At 40.3% G+C, this 9,076-nt stretch overlaps 1 pseudogene; it reads left to right on the forward strand.

The window, feature by feature from the left end:
- The first annotated feature begins 3,248 nt into the window (after positions 1–3,248).
- Positions 3,249–6,742, forward strand: LOC106735033 (40S ribosomal protein S27-like; annotated as a pseudogene).
- The last annotated feature ends 2,334 nt before the right edge of the window (positions 6,743–9,076 follow it).

Genomic DNA, 9,076 nt, shown 5'->3' on the forward strand with positions numbered 1-9,076 from the left:
AGGAGGAAGTAATATGTTCTCCCAACAATGTACGGGTGTTGGAGTTGGGGAAGAGAGAATAAGAATGAGGAAGTGACCTGGGAAATAAGACAGAGAAAGGACTAGGATGCACAGTCTGACTTCTTGGCAGGGATTTTGACTTGCACGAGACATTTCAGACTTAAAAGACTTGCAAAATGTGACAGACTGTGGCTGTAGTTTGATACCATCGGCTGTGACCCGGGATTCGCATTAACCAAATTTGGTGTCATCATGACCCAGTCACCTGATCTAGTCACCTTGAACCTCCCTGTAAGTGCTTAAGGTGTTTTTTGGCCAGTGTCAGCACAACTGAGTAGTATGATTTGCAAATGCCTGAATTATTCATGTTTTCGACCTATTCTAATGAGAACTTTGCCTAAAAGACTAAATTATTAACCACCTGGGTGTGATCTTTGAGGATGCTGTCTAGAAAACCAGGACACTGAATTTTCTTGCTGATTTTGTGTCTTAAAGGAGTAGAGCCTTTACTGACAATTTGTGATTGCTCCCAGAACAAGAGACAATGCCTAATAGCATTCACATCATAGAACACAGAGGAGGAAAGAGAACCCTAACTAATAAGATGAAAAGAGAACAGTAATCCCCACCTTAACTGGAAGGTACTAATTTTTAGAACATTGTGAAGGTAGTTTATGGAGGACACATCATCACCATAGCTTGTCAGATTGGGGGAGATTTTTAAAAGTTTTTAGTTGCTAGAGGGTGTATGTGCTCACCAGAGAGAGACAGAGAACAGAGAGAGAAAGCGCGCTCCCGCGCGCGCACACACACACACACACACACACACACGGGGCATGGCTGTGGCATGGTATTTTCTCCATTTCTCCAACCTTTTGGGATTTGCCTGGAGTGTTTAAGCTGCTGAGACTGGGATTCAAATCATAGTTGGTCATGTGGAAATCCAGCTCCTTTAACCCCTAGGCTACAGGGCTGTGAGAGCTAGCCATGTTGCATGAGGCAGCAGTTCATTCATTTTCATCACTGTTTCAGTATCCTACAATATCTTTTATTCATCTATTACTGATGGGTTTTAGGTTGTTCCTAGTTGAGAGTATTCCAAATAATGCCTCTGTGAATATCTTACGCAAATACTTTCTTGCATATATGTACACATTTGTTAGGTGCATACGTAGGAATGGAGTTATAGAGTCAGAGTATTCATATTTCAGCTTCAGTAGATAATGTCAAGCAGTTTTCCAAAGTGGTTGACACTACTTTTTAGACTAATATACATCTTAATACAGGATATGAGCATTGCATTTGCTTCACATTCCTGCCAACCCATGGAATTGACAGTGTCTTGAATGTTAGCTATTCGGCTCTATGCGTGAATGCATGTGTGTGTGTGTGTGTGTGTGTGTGTGTGTTATTATCTCATTGTGGTTTCAATTTGCATTTACCTGTGATTAATGAGGTTGAGTATCTTTTCAAAAGTTAATTGGCCTTTTGAATGTTTTCTCATATGAAGTGTCCATCCAAGGTTCTTGGAACAGCACAAGCAAAGGTTCAGTGTCATGAAACAGTGTGAGATGTGAGGTGAGGGACCAGCAGATGGAAGAATGGTTACGTCACTGGACTCCCATGTAGTTGACTGTGGTTCGAGTTCCAGACCTGTGACTTAAAACTCATACTGGGTGCATGTGCGTGCGTGCCCAAGATCCCAAAAGGAGAATGGAGGAGAAGGTATTGTGGTTTTGTCATCCCCCCGGGGGGGTGTTTTCTCACTTTCTGTCTCTCTGGACAGCACACACGTTCTATAGCAAAAAAACTCTCTTAAAATAAACAAATAAATTAAAAATTTTAAAAAATTAAAAGAAAAAGAGATATGAGATGAACTACAAGTAATCTGGCTAAAGTATAGTGGTTCTTAGTCTGGGTTGATTTTATCTCCCCAGAGGACATTTTGGCAATGTCTGAAGATGAAAAACCAAAATGTTTGTTTTTTACAAATCAAGGTTGATACAGGCTACTGACATCTAAGAGTAGATACTGCTTTTATTTTTTTTTAACTTTATTTATTTATGTATGTATTTTAATTTGACCTGAGAGGGACAGAGTGAGAGAGAGAGAGAGAGCAAGCCACCAAGTCTGGGACTCGAACCTCAGTTGGCCATGTGGGAGTCCAGAACCCTTAACAACCACACCACCTGCCCACCCCATATGTAGATACTTCTAAACACTCCACATGCACAGATCAGCTCCTCATAATAGTCATTCAGTTCAAAATGTCAATAGTGCCAAGGTTGAAAAATGGTTTGCATAAAGGCAGGGATTGGAAAGAGGGAAGGGAGGTTCAGTGGCTATAAAACCTCAAGAGTGACTGAGACAGAATTCCTTACCTCCCTAATATAATAGAATGGAAACGGTTGGACTCCAAATTATGTTAATTTATATGAAAAAAACCCCCCACAAATGTGTTGTTTTTAGCACATCAGTTTGCTACTGAAATTGTAAACTCACTAAACTCCCAATGATAACCACTAAAACCATTTGGGTAAGTTTCTTTGGTACCTGTTACCTATATGTAGTAGATTTGTATTATGTTGATTTAACAAAGTTGGAACTACATTTCCCTGAATTCTGTTCCCTGTATAGTTCCAGGACAGCAAGGACAAGAAGGGGGGAAAATATTTTTAACAAAATTATTTTATTTAACTTAATTTATTTACTTATTTATTTTAATTTGACCAGAGAGGGACAGAACAAGAGATAGAGAGAGAGAAAGTAATAAAGCAAGCCACCAAGTCCAGGACTTGAACCACAGTCAGCCATGTTGGAGTCTAGAGCCCTTAACCACCATGCCACCTGCCGGCCCCCCAAGAAGAAAAATTTTGCTTGAAATGTGGAGAGTCAAGGTTACCTTGTGGTGACTGTGTAACCAGCTCCTACAGTTGTGTAAGGTCAAATTTCTATAACTGAACATAAATAAGTATGTGTTTTCTAACTTATAAGATACATTTGCATAGTACTTTTTTCACTTGGCAATATAAAGTAGATATTTTTCCATATTGTAAATATGTTTGTAGACTCTACTTTTATTTTTCATAATTCATCAATTGACCAATCCCATCACATTGGACATTTAGGTAATTTCCAAATGCTGAGAAAAACATCTTTGTGTCCCTCTACAATTGTTTATTAGTTTTTCCTTGTAGTACTTTAAAAATATTTCTTCTCTGCTTTCTTTTCTGAATTGTTTTTGAAAGAAGTCTGAGGTCCATCTTCTCTACGTTCCGCTGAAGATAATGTGACTCTATTTCTGCTGGTAAGATTTTCTTTCTTTCTTTCTTTCTTTTTTTTTTTAGAGATTTTTGCTATAATTGCAACAGAGAGAAACAGAAAACAAGAAATCTCCACCACCACCACCCCTACTCCCAAGGGATAGCCACGCCACAGTCCCTTCTCCATTCTCCTCTTGGGATTTTGGGCACAATGCACACATACCTGGTGTGACTTTCAGGCCACTGGTCCAGGACTCAAATCTCAGTTGGCCATGTGGGAGTCCAGCAATGTAACCATTACACCATCTGCTGGTCTCAAGATTTTCCTCTTTTAGACAATTTCTTTATGAAATCCCTTGTAATATCTCTACCTCCTCCTCTTTCTCTTCCTCCTTTTTCCTCCTTATTATTCCTGGACGTTTGTTGAGCTTCTTGGTCTTGTGAATACAGTCAACCTTCTGTATTTGTAGTTTCTGCCTCCACAGACATAACCAACTACAGATCAAAATAGTCAGAAAAGTGGATCGCATCTGTACTGGGTGTATACAGATTTTTTTTTTTTTGGTCATATTCTCTAAATGACACAATATATCAACTATTCACATAGTACTTACATTGTAGTAGATATTCTAAGTAACCAGAGGTAATTTAAAGTTTAAGGGAGATGTGCATAGGTTATATGAAAATTTTATTTCATTTTATATAAGAGACTTGAGCATCCAAGGATTTAGGTTTATGTGGGGGCAGGGGACAGTCTGATCCTCCACATGCACACCAAGGAAGGCATGGCTGTGCACAGTAACCACCATTCTACTTACCGTCTCTGTCAATCGGAATATTCTAGGCAGTTCATATTCATGGAATCACACGGTATGTGTCTTTTTGTGTGAATCAACATTTGATCCCTAGATGGAATTCAAGTCATAAGCTCGGTTACCTCATTGGTTCAGACAGGTTTACTGTGTCTCTGTTACCTTTATTTTCTATCAGAAAAACTGCCATGAACATCTGAGATATCTTGGTTTAACCCATATGCTATTTTCATTTCAAATGGGCAGCTTTTTTTAAAAAAAAAAAGTTTTTATCGCTATGGACAATTGTAAACACTGTCAGAGAAAGGAAAGGCTCAGCTAGTTTCCATGGCAACCTGATGTCAGAAACCTAATTCAAAACCCTTGAGACTTATTTTCAGCAACTTTTTAAAGGGCTGGGCAAGTTGATGCAGGTTAGTAATAGCATTTCCAAGTTCTTCTTGCTGTTCTTATTTATTCATTAATTAGTTAACTATTGAGTACATAACTCTGGGTCAGTTCTGTGCCAAGGATAGGGAAATAAAATGAAGGCAAGACAGATGTAGTGCTGAGCTGAAGTTTGCTTATTATGTTGTTGATCTTGTTTATTTGCATTTCTTAGACAGGGTTTTCTGATCCTGCCTCAGCTTCCTAAGTAGCTAGGACTACAGGCATACACCACCATTGCCCGGGTTTTATATTGGGCTGGGAATCAAACTCGGGCCTCCTGTGTGGCCTCAGCCTAATGAGTAGCAGGGTCTACCTGTGCATACCACCACAGCTGGCCCCAAGTTTGATCATTGAAGAACTGTTGTAGATCCCTGAGAGAAACTTTCACTGATGACACTAGGACACAGACAGTGCTGGGGAGGAGCTGGGGGCTATACTTTGGGACAAACTGAAGATGACCATGCAGATTGTTTTACCCAAGAAGGAGACCACAGTTCCACCCAGAATTTTTAAACTGTCTACTTCTAAGCCACTGTATTTTTCTGATTACAACCTGGGACTTGTTTTTGCACTTTAAAAAAGCTTGAATCCATATCCAGCAATCTCAACTCTGGGTACTTACCTGAAGGGTTTGAAGTCAACGTGATAAGGAGCTACCTGCACTTGTGTTCATTGCAGCACCATTCACAATAGCCAAGTTATGGAATCAACATAAGTATTAGATGAGTGGGTATAATGACTGATGGTTGTCAGGAAAGTCATGACGTATTTTCCTATGCAAAAATGTGTCATGACTTCTCAGACAACCCAATATATACACACACGGGAGTACTACTCAGCCATAATAATGAAGGAAATTCTGTTATTTGCAACAATGTAGATGGAATTGAAGAACATTATGCTAAGTGAAATAAGTTAGGCACAGAAATACAAATACTGCAAGTTCTCACTTATATGTGGACTCTGAAACAATCAAACTCATAGAAGCAGAAAGTAGCATGGTGGATTCAAAGGCTTGAGGGTAAAGAGAATGGGGAGAGGGGCCAGTAGATGGTGTAATGGTTATGTTCCTGGACTCCTATGTGGTCAACTGTGGTTTGAGTCCTGGACCCAGTGTCTTAAAACTCACCCTGGTGTGTGTGCATGTGTGCCCAAGATCCTGGGACAATGAAAGAAAAGGGATTGTGGTATGGCCATCCTCCCGGGAGGTGATTTCTTGCTTTCTGTATCTCTATATCTCCAGTGAACACATACACCTTATAAGAAAAATCTCTCTTAAAAAATAGAGAGAGAGAAAGCGAATGGCAAACTATCAATCAAAGGGTACAAAAGTTCAGACAGGAAGAATATATTTCTATTAATTTTTTTTAGTTCTATTGCACAAGGTGGTGAATACAGTTAATAAAAGGGTATTGTACATTTCAAAATCACTAAGAAAAATTTCAAATGCTCTCATCAGGAAAAAGTATTCTTTTTTTTTTTTTTTTGAGAGGTTTTCGCTATAGGCCGCATGAGCTAGCCAGACAGAGAGAAACAGAGAGACAGAAAGCAAGAAATTACCCCCCAGGGGGGATGGTCACGCCGCAATCCCTTCTCCTCCATTCTCCTCTTGGGATCTTGGGCACGCACGCAAACGCACCCGGCATGAGTTTTAAGCCACCGGGTCTGGGACGCAAACCGCGGTCGACTACGTGGGAGTCTAGCGACATAGCCATTATACTAACTGCTGGTTCCCAGGAAAAAGTTCGTATTCTAGAAACCAGTAGGTGGCATGATGGTTAAGGCACTGGACACTCCCACATGGCTGACCATGGTTCAAGTCGTGGACCTGGTGGCTTGCCTTTCCCTCTCTCTCTCTTTCTCTCTCTGTGTCTCTCTCTGGTCAATTTTTTTTAAAAAATGAATAAATAAATAAAATGAAATAAATAGCTCCTTTTAAAAAATGTTAGTATTCTTTCCAGCAGTGAGGACCACCCCACAAGAACATGCCTCTCGCAAAGGACCTCCTTCATCCCTCTCCGGAAGAGGAGAAGAAGAAACGCAAGAAGCAGCACCTGGTGCAGAGCCCAGATTCCTACTTCATGGATGTGAAGTGCCCAGGATGCTGTAAAATCACCAGTCTTTAGCCATGCACAAACGGTAGTTCTGTGCGCTGGCTGCTCCACTGTCCTCTGCCAGCCTACAGGAGGAAACGCAAGGCTTACAGAAGGATGTTCCTTCAGGAGGAAGCAGCACTAAAAGAGCCTGACTCAAGACGAGTGGAAAACCATCCCAATAAACACATTTTGGATAAAAAAATAATAATAATAAAATAAAAAGGTTAGTATTTGAGGTGATGGATATGTTAACTAGCTTGATTTAATTATTCCATATTATATTCATAAATCATAAAATTATCTTGAGTCTATAATGTATATTATTATAAATGATCAATTTTACCATTTTTTTAAAAGAGAGATTTTTACTACAGGGCATATGAGCTGGCTGGAGAGACAGGGAAAGACAGACAGAAAGTGAGAAATCACCCTCCAGGGGGATGACCGCACCATAATCCCTTCTCCTCCATTTTCCTGGGATTTCAGATGTGCATGCACACGTGCCCAGCATGAGTTTTAAGCTCCCAGGTCTGGGAATTGAACCTCAGTAGACCATGTGGGAGTCCAGCAACATAACCATTATGCCATCTGCTGGTCCAATATTACCATTCATTTTCAAAAGTTAAAAATTAAATCCAGCCTTGGGGCCAGCATGCGGCATGGTGGTTAAGGGCACTGGACTCCCACACGGCTGACTTCAGTTCAAGTCCCAGACCTGGCGACTTGCTTTCTCACTTTCCATCTCTCTCTCTCTCTCTCTCTCTCATTCTGCCCCTCTCTGGTCAAATTAAAATAAACAAAGTTAAATAAAACAATGCTTTTTCAAAAGTTAAATCCAGTCTTGAAAAATAAAGACATTTTGTCATATGCTACAATATGCATGAACTTTGAGGACATTATGCTAAGTGAAATCAGCCAGTCACAAAAGGACAAATATCATATGACTCTCCTTGCATGAGGTACCTAAGAGTCAAACTCTCAGAAACAGAAAGTAGAAGGGTAATTATCAGGGGCTGGGGAGAAGGGAAGGGGAGCCATGGTTCAGTGGGTATCGTTTCAGTTTTGCCAGAGGAAAAAGCTACGGAGATCTGTTCAGCGGTAGTGTGCACGTAACGAACCCTATTGTACTGGATGTACATTTCGGATGGTTATGATGGTGCGTCGCATGCATCTAAAACAACAATAATAATAAGTCTAGCACAGCACTGGCCATTACATGTAGGGACTCAATGTATGCTTGCTGAAAGTAAAACAAAACAAAACCAAAAATCATGAGCTCCCAAGTCCCAGCCTCATCATAGTTTTTCTGCAAATATTAGTTTTCGGGTTGAGAATAATTATTTGCTTTCCTCCTTTCTGTCTTTTTCTTTTTCTTTTTCTTTTTTTTTTTAATGATAGAGAACACACATGTGAGAAAGAGGAGCACCCTCAACTGTCTTGTCATGCCTGTCCCCAGCCCTCTAGTTCCTTGGGATCTTGGGCACACATGTGTGTTCAGCTTATTTTCGGCCATTGCCTCCTCCTCACCAGGCCTCTAATATCTCTTCCACACTTCACCAACAAGGTTTGTTTGCAAACTCGAAACCTTAGTTAAGGTTCGTTGAGGTTTGTTGTTCAAAATTGGCTGATCCCACACATATTCTCTTGAGATATAAATAGAAAAAAGGAGGTTAAATTAGTAAGGTAAGACATTTGAGCTACATCTACTTGATCCTCAAAAAGGAAATCTAAGAGGTTGTAACTATCACTTTTTCAGTCCTATATAAGGTAGGTCAGTGAGGTAGCAAGAGCGCTTTTGTCTTGTGCTCCTTCAGGTCTTTTCCTTATTCTCCTTTGGGGAAAATCCAGAACGGTGAGTAGCTGGTGAGCCTACCAGATCCCAGGCTCTTCTTCCTACATGCAATCATCCTAGGCTTGTACATGCTGTACTCAGATTTCTTTTTTCTTTGGGCTTTGATACCCGGCAGGATTTTGATCTCTGGTAAATGGACATTTCACTCATCTGATTCTCACCTTTTGGGGCAGATAGCAGGCTTATCTTCCACAGAAGTTCTGCAAGTATCCTGTCCCATGTGGAATGTTCAACATTGCATTTCTCTGGCTGGGATATGAAAATGCTATTGCGTTTACATGGTTTACTTTGAATGGTCTGTAACTACCTATGTAACTGATCCACTATGTAAATGTAATGTGTATAAGAAAATTGAGTCAAATAGTTCTTTAGGTGAAAATTTTCATTTCATTTTGGAGTCGATTCAGAAGAGAGCACTCAGACAAAGGGAGCTGGATCTTTTCAGGATCTGGTTTTTGATAGGGTGTTCTGTCCCATTGCTCAAGACAACACTGTGCTTATCAAATTAAAACAATTCTACACAGGTCCAGTAGACCTTGAAAGTGTGTTCCCCCCTACTCCCCATGGGCTTGTTCCTGCCTGTCACTTACCATACCTCATTTATTCCATGGGACTAGGTGGAAA

Source organism: Tupaia chinensis, unplaced genomic scaffold, assembly GCF_000334495.1.
Source record: "Tupaia chinensis unplaced genomic scaffold, TupChi_1.0 Scaffold000279_1, whole genome shotgun sequence".
Taxonomy (NCBI): domain Eukaryota; kingdom Metazoa; phylum Chordata; class Mammalia; order Scandentia; family Tupaiidae; genus Tupaia; species Tupaia belangeri.